The 17,388-nt window shown below is 34.7% G+C and overlaps 1 protein-coding gene across 11 annotated transcripts in view; it reads right to left on the bottom strand.

Annotated features, from left to right (window-relative positions):
* Positions 1-17,388, bottom strand: part of ADGRL2 (adhesion G protein-coupled receptor L2) — a 211,896-nt gene that overhangs the window by 95,953 nt on the left and 98,555 nt on the right. The gene's annotated exons all lie outside the window — the stretch shown is intronic.

Genomic DNA, 17,388 nt, shown 5'->3' with positions numbered 1-17,388 from the left:
TTGTAAATATATGTTCTGAAAAGAATCCAACATTTGACAGATTTAGATAAAAAGATATTCATAATGATAAGTTTGAGACAAACTAAAGAATCAAAATAGTAAAATGGCTCAAAAGTACACTGATAAAATAGAATGATACAATCCTAATAAACCATATTATAAATAATAAGTAATAATAAATATTATAAATAATAATTTAATAATATTTAGTGATTTGGGAATGTATTCTTAGAGGATTATGCAAAAGATATATACATGAATATATAGGGAAAAAAAGAAACACAGGAGGCAGAAACCCTTTTTTGGGATAACAGTGACCAGCTCATCAAAACCAACTGGGCTCAGCAATTGGGGAGGTGATGAAAACTGGCCATCAAAACTGAGGTACCAAGAAGCAGAACTTGGGTTAAAGGGAGCAAGTGAACAAAACGGCACTCTTCCAAGTAGGATAATGAAATCCTATTCCCCTTTTGAGGAATGATCTGAAAATATACCATCTCTCACCCTGAGAATCAAAGTGTTTCCTAGACCTTCCTGGTTCCGAGCTACCGGACTCTGAACACCAGATGCCTATGTGGACAAGGTGGTTTTTCCCAAAGACTGGATATATCCCACTCCTTACATCAATTCCCTCATTGCATCTGAGATACATTTTCTTGGGGTGGTCTGTGCCCAAACACACTGATTCAATAAGGAAAGAAATATTTTGCTAAAGCAGGGCCTGTCTCCTATAGATTACATGAATTTCCTCCTTCCCACCTCTTCCAACTCATAATGACCTTCTTGCTGTTTGCTGCAAATTTCCCCCAACTCAATCCAGGCTTATTACCAGCACATCCCATGGTTGTCACTTTGCTATTGTTTTTTTTTGTTGTTGTTGTTGTTTTTGCAGTATGCGGGCCTCTTACTGTTGTGACCTCTCCCGTTGCGGAGCACAGGCTCCGGAAGCGCAGGCTCATTGGCCATGTCTCACGGTCCCAGCTGCTCCGTGGCATGTGGGGATCTTCCTGGACCGGGGCACGAACCCGCGTCTCCTGCATCAGCAGGCGGACTCCCAACCACTGTGCCACCAGGGAAGCCCCATTTTGCTATTGTGTTAACCCTTACATGTTGAAAGGTGAGTGAGCGATCTATTTTTATGGAATTAACTATTTATATAAAAGAAAGAAGCAAATGATACCTGTGACATCAAGGTGTTACGTAGGAAATTCCAATAATTTATTTTTTCATACAATTTATTAAAATGTATAGTTAATCTGCTTACACTATGGAATTGAGTCAATAATTTATTCATAATCTAAAATATAGTACATGTGTACCTGCTTTTGCAACTTTCTGCATGCCATTCTCCCCACTTAGAATTCTCTCCTATATGCTCAGCTTCAGGGCCTCCCTCTCATTTAAGGGCTCAAAAGCGCCCTTCTCTTAAAACCTTCCCTAGCAGAAGATACAGCATAAAACCATCATGAAACTAACAAAAAGCAGACTTGATTCAAGACAGGATGATACTTTTGCACTTATACAAATTATGTGCATAAGACTGTGCAAATCACGCTAACAAATGTTAGGTTTTTCAAAGAAAAGTAATGTATTGTCAAAGGAGAAGAGCATTAAAGGAGGGGTCACTGGTTATCACAGTGCCCTACGTGCACCACTCTTGTACAGTGAGTCTTACTGAAAAGGCAAACAGTAGAGCCAGCACATCCAGATTCCAAAGGTTGCCCCAAGAATGCAGAGACAAAGAACCACTCCTGCCCTTTAGAGAGATGCTCTCTCCATCTCCCTGGTGATGTGGACTTCTGACTTCCAGTGTCTGCTCTACTCTGCAACAGTATTCTGTAAGCTCGTCAACCACATTCACTTGTAGAAAAGTACCCACTTATATCCCATAGGCTGGCTAATTTGCTTGCTTCCTGTGTGCTTTAAAACCTAGTTGTTGGGAGGCTGCACATATATCTTGAAAGTCTTAGTCTTCTGGAACAAGAAGTCTTATTTCTAGGAACTTCTTAACCACAGGCAATTTGGTAAAACTCTGTATTTCAGTTTCTTTCTCTGTAAAATTAGGATAATAGCTCCTATGTCTCACAGGGTTTTGTGAGGATGAAATAAGTAACTACATGTAAAGTATTCAGAAGAGTGCCTGACAAGGTAAAGTACTCAATTTTGTCAACATACTTTTCTTAAAAAGTGTTGCATTTGACACCTGGTCATAAGCTTTGGGTTCCATCTTCGGTAAACTAAGGAAACAGCCTAATTGGCTAAATTAAAAACCAGATATAATTGAATAACTCATTATATGTAGATAATTTTCAGATTATGAAATCATAATTATAGGTAGTGAGAAATAAGCTAGTCCCTGTTGTTCCCATCTGTCTCTCCTATATGTTCTTTGAGGGCACAAAGTTCATTTGCCAACTGTGTGTGTGTGTGTGTGTGTGTGTGTGTGTGTGTGTGTGTGTGTGTGTGTGTGTGTACAGGCACAGTACACGAGTAAATAGGTCAGGAAAAGGGACCATGACTTGCAAGGATTTAGAATATTCTAGACACAGTGTACATTATCTCAATCATCACTATGATTTAGCTGAATCCACAGAATCCAGGCTGTTTAGTGGATTCTTACATCCCTTTTTAAGATTAGAACAGGAAAAACCTCCTCGGACGAGTTTTCTCTGCAGCTATCCCACCTCACCCCCTGAGCTGTGTCATAATTTTGACAATACGTCCATCGACACTCTCTGCACTATCACATGGTTTCAAAGGTATCCGTTTATATGTCTCTCCTTCTAAGACTAAATATTCCTTGAAGGCAGGAATGGATACTTATTCCTGTTTTTATCCCAAGCATCTAGCACAGTGCCTGGTTATGGTAAGCACTTAATACATATGTCATGTTAATTTTACAGCTCAGGAAACGGAGGCTCTGGGGTATTTATCCAAGGTCACATTACTACAAAAGGAATATGAAGACTGGCCTTAATGCTCCTCTCACTATACCATGGTACCTCTGTCAAGTCCTATCAGTAGTTATTTTTGAGCTTTGAGGCCACTTCACGTCAGCACCTTTTTAGCCTATTTTACCATGGGCATCACTGAAATTCTAAGAAATCCCTCAAAACCTTTCCTAGGCATTTAAAATAAACCCATCAAATGCACATTAAAGTGACACACTAATAAGTTTTGGCATAGATTTTCCAGAGGTTACACTAAACTTGTTTTGTAAACTATGTGTTGGAATACGTAATTCCCTCACCTAGTAACACTTCCGTGTGTTAACACAAGTCGAAATTTTATTTGGAAATCTGATAGGCAAAATTTCAAAGTCAGCCAAAGGTTAGTAACAAACATTTTAATGATGAAAATTTCGTTATATGTAACATTATTACAATTTTTTCTGAGCATTCAGATGTCAACATTTTTTATTACCCAAACCAAATGATCGAAGACTATAAGAAACCTCTGTAGGATTCAAAAGAAATAGACTAAAAGGTTCTGTGTCCTGGTCTATTGCCTTGTTCACCTTTGCTTTCAGTGTCCAGCACAAAGGCAGTCTGTTGAATAAATTAATCCTCTTACCAAAATTCCATTTCATTATGTCTGAGGAAACATGCTTGGCCACACATTACTTTGTAATAAGTATATTGGAAGTCTGTATGGATGTGCCCTCTGGAAATTGGAGAGAGATCGTGCTACATAAGGAGCCACAGACTGTTTTCTTAAGCCATACAGAACACAGCAGAGTGTGCTTTGTGGAGCTGGAAAACAACCGCTTATACTTTTAGGTAGGGGTTGTCATCTTTCCTAGACCCCTATATCTTAATCTCCTATATTGCACTAACAATTTTACCTGAACCAAAATAATCAGATGTTACCCACTGTTTCCAAATATTCTCACCATTCACTTTTTCACACTCAGTATGTGTTAAATGTTATATGATCTGCAAAAGTGGGATACCATGATGTCAAAAATCTAACGCCAATAACTTCAGTAACAGAAATTATATAACTATCTTTAATAGCAGCTCCACTACCTTTTCAGATATAATTAGGAATTTCTTCACGATATCTTCCCAGCATCCATTATACTATAATTTGAATTCATATGCTTTCTGATTAAAGATGGAAAAGTCTGTATGAGGGTATAGATAGTTTCTATTCTGTTCACAAGCAAAATTACAGCACCCAATAAGGTGGGTACTTAATAAATATTGTATATGTTAACATGCAAACATAACCTATGTCTAAATGCTGTTAGATCAAATTTCTTGCAATAATTCCATTTTTAATCTTTTAAACTCAGTTTTCTATGAATTCCCCTGCTTTTACTGTATTTCAGTTTTTTGGTCACTTATACATCATTGAAACATTTATTGAGTGGTCACCATGTGCTAAATAAACAAGACACAGTATACTAAAAATAAATTTTTCCATTTCTAGTTTTAAGCACTTCAGTCTTAAAAGTATGACACAGAGCACCTCATACAGTGAGAGAAAGGTGAATGATTTCACAAAAGATAGAAAGCAATCTCAACAGGGTGGTGTCCAGGAAGGTTCTTCAGGTAAGGCAATGTTTTAAAATCTCCAATATCAAAAATACACCAACTGAAATAGGTAGGATCTGATCAGAAGTGAAATGACAGAAAGACCACATCAAGTTCACTTTTTAAACTATTACTATTTTTAATTGTAAGAACTTTCATTTTTTTAAACGAAACTGCAATATATGGAAGGCATAGTTGAAAGCATCCCATCAAAACATTTCTTTTCACTATAGCTTTTGTTTAATCAACAAAGCTAGAGCCTCATTTCAGTCTTTCAACATTTCACATAAGTTTACTTGGGTATTTTGCAAAGGTATCAAAAACTGCTCAGTATGTCTAAAACACTAAAATAAAACAATGTACTGAGAAACTCAATAAAATTCAATTAATGTGTGTATAAAGGCTGTACAACTAATTTTTATTTTACTGTTTATCAAAAGAAGACTTTCTGACTCACTGTTTACAGTGCTCACCCTCATCATTTCATGAATGGCTCTTCTGAAATTCTCTCATCACTCATCATCTCCGTACTTCGAGTCATTCTCTACTTCAGTTCAACAACCACTCTGCTTACCTTTACCCTTCTAAAAACCAATCTAATTCTAGCAGGTTTAATAGGTTTGACAGCTCTCCCAGTTCTTCACAATAAACTCCAAATGCCCAAGTACGGCAGGCAAGACCTCTTGACTTTCTAGTCACATTCGAAGTTTCTAGATTCATCTCTTTCAATTCTCTACCCCAAATGAATAAAATCATACTCAACTTTCAAGGATATATTCTAACATCATGGGGTATTTTCTGAACTTGACGATCAGTACTAATCACTTGCTCTCTATGCTCTCACAGTTTTTAGAAAGGCCTAAATTATCACATTTAGTAATTAGGAACAATTACAGTTTATATAGGTACTATTTCTCTTAGAATATCGAGACTTGCATCTTCCTTATTTATCTTTTCATTACTAAAAGTATCTGCAAGTGATAAGTTCTATTTTTTTTAAAAATTGCAATCTAAGAAAAATTTAAACATTTAAAATTTCATGTGGGGGCGCTGTAACTGGGAGACGCTTTTAGGATGAACCATCCAGTATTTCTTTACACAAACACATGCACACACGCGCACACACACACGTAAACTATGCCCACGGGCATGATACTCTATATCAAAACAATATAATTATTGGGTTCACACATAATCAATATAAATTTCATGAAAAAGTATTCTTATTATATATAATGTCCTCCATTTGCTATTCTCCTTAAGTGCTGATCATAACCCCACTAAATACTATCTTCACAAATTGATAATGGGTGGTACTCTACAATTTGAAAAGCACCAATCTAGTCCAAATCCTTAAATAAAGAAATAGGGGCCCAGGATCATTATGTGAATTCCCAGAGGTTCCTGAACCACCATCAGACACCATATTCTAAGACACTGGTCACACTGCCTAGGCAACTGTTCTGCACATTCTCAATATGCATTCTGTACTCTGTCACTTGGTTCAGTAAGAAATCTAAAGCTTCCAATGGACACTCAACTATTCTGGATAAAGTAATGATCCTCCTCTCACCATATTTAATACCAGTTACAAATTTACATAAAATAATCCCTATTAAACATATAAAACATATACTCAGAATGTCTATCTTTGACTAATTACAGTAGGGGGCAATTTTCAACATCTCTAGACTTCAGGACTAAGTGCATCTTTCTGAGAAAGTGTGTCAAATTCCTGGAATTTCAGAGCTATGGTCTTTTAATCCATTACCAGTTTTTCACCAAGAGATTACTGTGTTGTTTTTCTTACATTAATTATATATGGAATCCTCAGGCAGAAATTCTGACAGAAAGAATGTAAATGAGCTAAGCAGATGCTATTTTAATTAAAAAGAGTATATGCAAATATTTCATTTTGAATAGGAATTCAGTGAGTTTTAAAATTATTCTTATTTGGCAGGCTTTGTTGTTTAAATAAAAACCACATTTTAAAAAGCTTATCACATTGATTATTAATAATGCAGAATAACTAGTCAACTTAGAGCTTCATCTGCAAAGGTAATAAGTATCTGAGGAGTATTTGGGAAGAGAAAACAGAGGAAATACAAACTTACCTGATGGTTAATTTCTTCTCAGAAGCTGAACTTTTGCTTTCTAGCAAAGAAGTACCTGATTACTACCAAATTTCAAAGACTGTAACTTGGGCAATATAAAAAGTATGTAATTATGTAGGTAATTGCAAAGAAATAACATGTGTATTTTACATCTAAAATGATACACGAAATACAAATCATGTACAAACTATTTTAAAACGCTTTCAACAAAAAAGGTAAAATCCACTTGTTGCAAACACGCTCCTTTGAAGATCCGCAGGAGCGTCATTATTAAGTTTTTAGTTAGTGTTGATTAACAACATTACCCAACACAAGATCCTTTTAGTTTCAGTTAACTGCTAACTAAGTGACTGGCCTAGAAATTCACAAAGCTATAGGGTAAGCCTAATTTGTCCCTGTTTTCAAGTAACATCAGTTTGGGACTGTTTCAGTGTACATTTTAACAACAGTAATAGGGTATTCAAATTTGGGGGGAAAAAACATAATTTATGGAAATCCCAATGCTTAATTAAATCACAGAATGAGGTTTTGAAGTAGTAAATAATAAATCACAATGAATCCTCAATCTGGTTGTCAAGGAAACTACTTTGCCTTTGCCATAATTGCTGTGATCCCCATCTTGCCCCCTTTGACACCAAGCCTTATCATGCATTCTGGTCAGAGACTGACACTGAGAAAGTAGCTTTTCTATTCCTCTCAGGCAATCATGTAACATGCATTGAGCTCTACTGAACAGGGCCATGCGACCATACAAATGCTGAATTCAAGGCCTTTCCTCTTCTATCTGGAGACAGTAATTAACTAGTAAGCAGCAGTATATTTCTATCAAGCTTTAGATAAGTAATGGGACCGTGTTGCCTTGGCAGGTTTTAGCAGCTGTGTTTGTAGAAAGTTTTTACAAAGTTACTGATTTATTGTCAGAAAACGTGTTTGTGAACCAGTAATCATTAATGTTTTAAAGTTAAACATCAATTTTTTAATTCCTTTGATAATAAAGATCAAATATTAGGTTTAATAAAACAAATATTTACATCAAAACATTACATTTAATATTTATAAACCAAATATTGTAAATAAAACAATAAAAGCAGTGCCAAATATGTATCATCAGCTCAAATGGTTTAACTTTCTCCTCCTTACTTCTATTTTTGTATATTGGTCATTTTTAGTAATTATTATAAAATAAAATCCTGAAATAAATGGGCAGTTTTATGTCTCTAATTCCATATACCGCTTCCATTGTTTTCTGTTAATTATTTTGACTTCCTTAACTAGATTATTTTTTAAAGCATTTGTTTTCTAATATAATTCTAATTTGCTTTCAAAACTATTTCTTGAGTTCATTTTGCTGTATATTCTGGAATACTCAGACCACTCAATCATGAAATTCTCTCTACTCACTTCAGGTACTAAATGGTATAAAAGTAAAATTACCAGTGTACTTCTTAATGCTATTTATCTACACTGAAATCAAAACTATCTTCCTCATCAGCAGGACAGCTTCCAAAATTCAAGGTATGTATTCATTCTTTTCTCTTTTATTTACTTAAACTCAATATTGGGTCACACACAAACCGTATTTCTCTAGAGCTGGTCGCACTTAACCAGCAATAAAGATAATAATATTGACTATAGAGTATTATATGAAAGAACGCATACATAGTGTTTAGCTCTGTTCAACACCTGTTTACTCAGAAAGCATTCAATAAATTTTAGCTTTCAACGATATATTAGCAACTTCCACATTTTTAATTTAAAATGAAAATATCAGGTAGTAAATTGTACCATTTTATTATTATTATTATTGGAGTAAACTGAAGAGCAGGTATAAAGTTTGGTAAAATGTTAGTAAAAAAAGATTCCACAGTAGCCTCTAGGAAACTATATTCTCTCAACATACAGTTCCAGGAAGAAAAAGGTATAAAGATTCTTTAACAAATCATTCACAAACATGAGGTTGTTTAATTGGGGTGAACAATGAAGAAAACAGTTGCATCTGAAAACAGAGAAAAAGTGTCTTAACAATCCAAAACACTTGTGAGTATAAAAAATAACAGCGAAAGACTTTTTCTTTTAATCTTTGTACTGTGTCACTACTACTATAATTCTGATCTCCAAAATACCATGTACCTTAGTTTTTCAAAAGCAAAGAAAACCTGTGTCTTGCCTAAGCAGCTAAGTAAGGAAAGTAACTAGTTAAAACTAATAAAGAAAGTGTAGTAATTATGGGAATTCAGGTAGAGTGTTAGAAATGGAAAAAATAATAAAATTGAACTGGCAGATACCTGGAAGAAGATATAGAATCAAAGTTTGGTTCAAATATCAGTAGAAACCCAGTAAGTTGCCAGGACATAGTAATCTCATACTATGAAATTGATTGCTTAAATATTTTCTCCCCATTTTTTATCTTATTTCAAATAAATGGATTTACTTATTTTTTTTTTAGAATTAGTAACTACAAAGTGTCCTTGAAAATAAGAGAAGGGTATTTAGTTTCTTCAAAAATTGACATCAAAGCAATGTAGTCAAATCTTGATTATTCATGCAAATAGATGTGAGAAGAACATGTTCCCAAGTGTTCCTATTGGCCCCAATAAAGTTAATCTGACTTTTGAATATTGGTATCTGACTTTCTTGATTCAACTGTTAACTTAAAAACAAAATTAAAGTACTTTTGTAGTACTTTAACTAGTACTCAGGTAATATTAGAATGTTACACTTCTTTTTTTATTCTCTGCTTAAGTTCTCTTCACATAAAATACATCATCCTGAAAATAAACTGCATAACTTCTCAGACTAAAGCAGCATACCCCATAAAATCCTTACTCTCCCAATGAAATACACCATACCATAACTGGGGAAGTTAATTGTGTGCTTTGGTTTCACAAACCAACTGCTGTTGCCAGCTGCATTCTAAATAAGAGTAAATAGAGACAGTTTGAGCTGCCAACAAAAGAAATAATTAAGTAGAAAAAATGCTGTCAATAAAACACGGCTACAACATTAAAAACTTTGAAAACAAATAGGGCCAACCAGATTTGGACTACATTGTATAGTCAACACATCTTAACCACTAACCAATTGGGTCAAATAAGAATAATGTAGAAGGAGAAAGCTCACAAAAACATATGTGGGGAAATAAAGTTTTATGTAAATGAAGGTTAAAACAGATCATTTTATAGTTTTTCTCAATGAGGATTCCACAGAAGAATAAAGCTCTGCATAAAATGACTGAGGGTCTATTTTTCTAACTCTGCTCTTCTAGCTACAATGGAGAGAAACTGATTCATTACATACAATGGATATGTTAGATTTAAATTTTCTACTGGAACTAGTTGAAAGGGGCTAGTAGAGCACCTTATGAGAACAGGCCCCATAGTTTTCAGTTTGTGATGCTGTGGATACAAAAGGCATTTAACATCTCCCTCAGGGGTATCTTCTAACCCAGAAAGCTAACTTGTATATTTACAATGTTTCTAAGTTTTCAAACTGCTTTTACATGTGCTGTGTCATTATACACATAAACAGCTCTGGTTGTTTGGACATGCTTTGCAGAAAGCATGATTTTTTTTTACTGCAAAATAAAAAAAGGGTTTTTTTACTGTAATTTTTCAGATAAAAATGACTTTCACTCTGATGAATACCAAAAGGGCTCAGAATCTACACAGTACATTTTAATTATTAGTAGTATCTTTGGCATGACAAAATCCTTCAACAGGTTTGCTGGAAAGCAGTGTTTCTTAGTGACAGTAGAAAGCAGTAAACCCTGCAAGCCACAAGGATAATGCGGAAAAATCACCTCTGACTACTTAGCAATGACCTGATTTTTGGATATTTAACTAACTTTCTCATTTCTAGTTAGAACAACATGTCATGAATCATCATTTTTCTATCTTCCCATTTCTCCTCAGATACCTAAAATCATAAAATAAATTATGCAAATTCTGTATAACCTAAAGGCTTCCGTAGTACATCTATGTTGACACAGCAGAAAAGCAGGAAGGTCAGTTGAAATGGTGGACTCAGGAAAAAAAGGGAGTGTGGATCACTAGGCAACTTTCACACTCAATGAAAGAAAATGGATAATGAGAAAAAGGAACAAACTAATGAATCAATCAAGTATTCACTGACCACCACTGAGGTGCTTTAGCACTGTCCGAGGCAACTTTAGGGCAAGATGAAGACAATGTCTTGTGTCTTCATCTTGTATAGTTTGAAGTCTACTGAGGGAGCAAAGAAACAGCTCCATTCAAGGAAATATATATAAGTAAATATTCAATTATATGGCATAAACTGTGTGGTGTAAAAACTGGGAGTAAACGGAGACTGTATAAATCAGAGAAGGTTGTTTCATACCTTTTACTCTTAGGGAGACAAGGAATGTCCAACTACTTGAGAAATAACTCCCTCAACAGTATCTGAATCTCAAGTAATATGCTAGAAAGCTTTCCAACTAGAGCACTCATGAGGATATTCAAACGGTCACTCTTTGAAAAGAGCAAACATCAGGGTATCTCTTTAGACACAGTGAGGTAACTTGAAGTATTATTATTACCATTGTTCAGATGAGAAACCAAATCTCAACATATTTAAAGGACTTGTTTTGTTCACAGTGCTAGTAATTAGAACTCGAAATCAAATTTAATTGTTCCATATTTTAGTTTCTGTAACACTTGATTTTTTACTACAAGTATAAAGAATAGTCTTTGTAAGAACTCCCACCCCTTTACAGATATACCTGGCTCACTTGTCAAATGCATTTTAAATATTTCATTCTGGATTGAGTAATTAATCACCCATCAGTTAGTTACAAAGCTTAAAAAATGGCCTTAGGATTTATCTAATCCAATTGGCTTATGTTCTAAATGATGAAATGATAGACCAGATCTAAATCTCTGCCCTTGGATAAATATCTAGTGGCAATTTAGTGGCAGAGAAAAGTCAAAACAAACGATTTACTTTCAACTGTAATGATTCTAGTTTTTTCAAACATTTACTCATAGGTATTTTTACATTTTCCCAAGTTTGTTCAATAATGACTCTGGGTTTTAAGAACAGTTCATTTTCTCCAGACATTTCCTAATCCCACTGACTCCAGATCTTTTCATCTATATGTTGCATTTCTAAACCTACAATGCTACGTTCAGTCTGGTCCTACACTGGGGATAATTCATGTCTCAAAGCCAGTCAGAGGAACAGATCACTTCTTGAGAGGGTTGAGGTGTGGGCAAAAAGAAGCAGCAGATAAATATGTGATTTCATTGTTAGGCTAACAGATTTGTTTTAATTAAATGGTTTTGGGGGGAGGCAACTACTTTCAGAATGTATATATATGTTTTAAAACTGCAAACTTTTGATATGAATTAATTGTACCAGAATCCAACAGAACCAAAATGCTACCATAGTATATAATATGTATCTTTTTAAGAAAATCATAATTTCTAGTGTGTTCAAGAATAAGACTGTAACCACATAGGCCTGTATTTATTTCAAGTTTCCCATGATGCCATTTACTCTAGCTTTTAGTCTTTTATGTGACATTGAGCTATTTTATAATTACAAAATAGCTGAAAAGAACGACCTGTTAATTTAAAAGGGACACATTATAACATCTCTCTCTCTCTCTGGTACTATAATATTTTAATTTCTTTTTTGAAGACAAACCAGTTGGAAAGTGACCATCTGCTAGTGAGGTAGTATTATTTGGACAAAGTAATGAATAAATGTCCTCCTTTGCTCCGAGAAGGGGGGACCATTAAATGACAGAAATTCAGAAAAAAGAAAAATGAAACAGATTGATATAGGGCCATGTAAAAAGCATTCTTCATTTATTATTTACAACTTTCAAACAAAAGAATAACCTTTAAATGCATGCTCTTTTTTTTAAGATTTTTTTTTTGATGTGGAACATTTTAAAAGTCTTTACTGAATTTGTTACAATATTGCTTCTGTTTTATGTTTTGGTTTTTTTGGACGCTAGGCATGTGGGATCTTAGCTCCCTGACCAGGGATGGAACCTGCACCCCCTGCACTGGAAGGTGAAGTCTTAACCACTGGACGTCCAGGGGAAGTCGTAAATGCATGCTTTTTAAAAAAGTATAAATAAATCTTCTACAATCTATCTTTTATACTAATTCAAGAAATATATTAACAAACAACTAAAATGCAAACTTCCTATCAAATTTTCTCATGATTTCTTCAAATCTATTCATACATAGATAGGTTATGTCCCAAATATACATATCTTCCAAATACGTAATTTAAAAAACACACACGTAGTAACTTAAATTTCACAGGTTGTTACATTCTCATGTATTCTGAAACATTTTCCAAAGATGTATGTTGTCAATATTCAATGAGTTGGGTAAAGTGATACTTGTTTATTTACAAATAAATTATTATAAGAATGTCAGATCAAATAATAGATTTCTGACCTACATTGTACTAATTAGTATAGTAATCTCTATGTATGTGTAATGTGGAACCTACAGCAAGTGCATAAGCTGTGTACCTAATGAGAAACTCCATCGTGCTAGGTTATGTTACAGAAGAAGGGCAAGGAAGGCCACCATGATAGTCTTCCTGTGCCTAAGGGATGGGCTTTGACCAGAAGAGATTTACTCACTTGGAAAACTGTGGCTTCCCTGAATCTCTAGGGAAGCTTACCAAAGGAGAATAAAACTTCCCCCCAAATTGTAGTACAATTTTAGAACCAGGAACTGTAAATGCTTATTCATTAAAACTACATAAATGGTTAAAACAACTATACCCCAATTAAAAAAAAAAAACTACATAGTATTCTAATACAGTAAACAAGTGGAAAATTATATTCTTATAAATAGTCCCAGTCTGTTCTTTAAATCTGTAAACATGATTTACAGGGATTTTTTTTTTTTTCTGTCAAACACAACTAAACTGCCTTTGTCAAGCCTGACTCGTGATTAACACCTGGCAAACATTTTAAATGGTTTTGATTGCTATTAAGCAGATAAGCCATGCTCAACAACCTCTAAGGGCAAGGTAACTATATAACTATCTATTTAAGCCAGTAGCAAAATTTCTTCTATCTCTAACCTCTTTCCCCAAAATAGCAAGTGGTTTTTATTTTTTTAAACCAAAGGTCTCAGTGCTTTACAAATATTAATTTCTTTAATCCCCCTAGAAGTACTATTATAATCCGCATTTTAAAGATAAGTAAAACAAGGCACAGAGAGGTTAAGTAACTGGCCCAAGGTCACGAACAGCAGAACACTCCTATTAAAGACTGAACAAGTTGAGATTCACACTCAACTACTCTGGCCCCTATGAGCTCAAGCACTATGGCATGCCACCTTAGTCATGTCAATTGCAGCAATAAATTCTGATGGACAGAGATAAAAGCAAACATTTTTTAGTTTGGAAGTGAATCCTGAGAATGATCCCATTTTAGGTCACTTAAAGTGAGAATATCTATCATAACAAAATGTTGTTACTTCACTGGCACTCTCAAAAAAATCATTTTAAAGGGTGATAATTAGAGAGACAGGAGTAGGAATTAAGACTCAACATTGTAGGATGAGGTGTTGAGGAGGAGTGGTTAAGATGAGCATCTGGAGAATCCTGTCTCAGTAGAAGAATCAATTCCACTTTCAACTCTATTACATAAGAGACTGAGCTTAGTGGTACATATCCCACGAGTCCATAACTTGGAAACTAGGGCTGAGAGCTTCTGAAGCCAACCTTCCATCAGTAGATTAGCTGTATAAACCAAAGGCAGGAAATAATTTTTCTCTCAGCCTGAGGGGTTGAGTTATCCTGATTCTGCCACTAATTTACTATGTTAACCTGAATAAACATCAAGTCATGAACCATTCTTCAAATCAAAAATGAAGGTGGTGGATTAAATTATCTCCAAAGTCCCTTTTAAACTTCTATAGTCTTTAACTTGGTCACTCAAGTTAAACAAGCATTTATTAATAGTCAAATAACTCTACTTGTTATTACACAAAAAGCTCTGTTAAGAGTAGATCAGGGGGCTTCCCTGGTGGCACAGTGGTTAAGAATCCGCCTGCCAATGCAGGGGACACGGGTTCAAGCCCTGGTCCGGGAAGATCCCACATGCTGCAGAGCAACTAAGCCCGTGTGCCACAACTACTAAGCCTGTGCTCTAGAACCCACATGCCACAACTACTGAAGCCTGCGCGCCTAGAGCCCGTGCTCCACAACAACAGAAGCCACTGCGATGAGAAGTCCATGCACCGCAACGAAGAGCAGCCCCCTCTCGCCACAACTAGAGAAAACCCACGTGCAGCAACGAAGACCCAACGCAGCCAAAAATAAATAAATAAATAGGCAAAAATTTATTAAAAAAGAAAAATAATCCATTAAAAAAGAGTAAATCACGGATTCCTCTCATGATCTGAAATGGTCTAATCAACGGAAAAAGTAATTTTATAGCACATTTGAATGAGTGTAAAAGATCATACATTGTCCACTTCAGTATTACTAAAAGCTTTTCAAGAAAATAATACGTATAAGCTACAGCCTTAAAAACAAATGTTGGGATTCTTAAATATTGTTTCATGGTAGACTACATACAAAGTTATGATAGGAGTAAATGAGAAAAGAGATCAATATACAAGTATCTGCTTTAAAAATATTTCAGGAACATATTCAAAGCATATGATAAAATCAACCTGAATTCCACTTTGAGCAGTCATTTAAAACTTTTCATATTTTTGAATGCATTTATATCATATAAAGTCATATTTGGAAAGCGTGTTGATAGTTTAGCTTTTCTTAATATTCTAAAAATTAGCTCAAATATGCTAATTTTTTAGAAATGTCAACTTTTTGAACTACCTTAACTGTTCATTGAAAGACACAAAAACGTGAAAATTCTCAAGGTTTAGATTCTTACTCAAATGAATAAAGACTCATTCCACAAGCACTTGATATACAGTATTTTCCTTTATGTACTTGAAAAAGTTGAACTACTACAGCAAATGAATAATTGATTTATGGGAGGAAAAGTTCAAATGAAGGACATACTATTAACTGTGCATAAAAGAGGCTGGTTGGAAGAAAGTGTACCTCTCTGGAACATTTTAAAAGCAATATTTAAAAAATGCAAATGCCAGATACAGGTGATGCTCTCCATTTCACATCAGCACATAAGTCACACAGTAAACCCTAAGTCTCCGTCCAAAACAGTAACAAAAGGGCAGATCATATATCAAGCCACAAATAAAAGGCAAATCTTTTTCCATGTGAACATGTAAGAAGGGTACTGCACTCAAATGCTATTTTAAAGAATAAGATTTAACTGTTGTTCCAAATTTCCAAAAGTACATCAATAATCTAATCACAACATAGTGCAAAAACTACATAACAATGAATACTGCATTAAAAGTCTATAGGAAGTAATGTTATTCACAATGTTTCTGTTACTCAAAAGCATTAGAGAGGTGCTTTAATAAATTTTACTTCATAATTCTGTATTTTTTAATGATAAAAATGGATCTTTATTTTCTTATACATTTTCATCCCATACCCTGAGAAATAACTACTCAAGCCAGTCAGTTTTTCAACCAAACAGCAGAAGATAAGTATTATTAGGGAAGTGGGCTGGCAGTTGGACAGTTGTTCACTCTGCCTGTCATATTCCCTTAATGCAACTCTGATTTGCCTTTGTTCTGACAGTAGCAAACAGCTGCTTGTAAATGAGCCACCTTCCCTGGGCTGCCTCCCATTATTCCCCACTTCCGTTTAACAAGGTCACTTGCTACAGAGATTTGGGGAAGAAAGTGTGTGCCGCCCACAAAATTAAGAGTTTAGAACATAGGCAAGCAGGTAGTTTTCTTTTGGTAGCTTGAGCAAATCAGGACTTAAAGTTTTCTGCTCACTAAGTCAAATGTTTTTCCTTTAATACTAATTTTAAAATCTAAGGCTGTATCACAAAAGCAAATGACTTTTCTGTTGATCCTCTTTCCTTTAAATCTACATGACATTGTATAAAAGACAGATTTAATCACAAAATGGTATTTACAAGCACATATTAATAAATACTAAGATGTTGCTCTTCTGTTGTTTTACAATGAGAGACTTCAGATCTGGAAGATAGCAACTGGAGAACCATTCTAGGGAAACTTGAGGATAAAATCTTATAGTTTTTCCCTGATTTTAACGTTTATGACTAATTTCATTTATGACTAATTTCAGCAAGGGTAAAAGACAGGAACCTCCAGGATCAAACATTTCACAATTTCATTCTGTGTTGATTGTTACCTTTAATGTAAATTGATCTGGACTGAAACTTATTAAAATATTTGACCAATATTCCACCAATGCTCCAAAAGGTATAACTGACACTATAAAGCAAGGCTCACCTCTAATTTTCAGCTTGAACTATGATCTTCAAAAGGGCTAAGCTACTTTGGACAATATAATACAATTAAGTTGTTTCCAAATAGAGGCATGCAGCAAGGGTGGAATGGCCAGTTTTCAATGCCATGGACAAAAACAAAGAGGGCATGTTGGAGCAGCCACCACGCAAGATGAATCATGACTCTGTGGTTCTGAAAGTTTATGAGTGGGAAACGATCTAGGAAACTCTTTGTACATTCTTAACACTGAACCATCCAAATGTCAATAGAAGTCTGGAGTTAAATAATTAGTCAAAAATATAATTTCTCATTACTCTATCTTTTTACCTACATTTAAAATTACAGAGTTTTGAATATTTTTCTCATCTTGAT

This window comes from Stenella coeruleoalba (assembly GCF_951394435.1).
Source record: "Stenella coeruleoalba genome assembly, chromosome: 1".
Classification (NCBI taxonomy): Eukaryota; Metazoa; Chordata; class Mammalia; order Artiodactyla; family Delphinidae; genus Stenella; species Stenella coeruleoalba.
The sequence above is the reverse complement of the archived record's forward strand: the minus strand, read 5'-3'. Positions and strand labels throughout refer to the sequence as shown.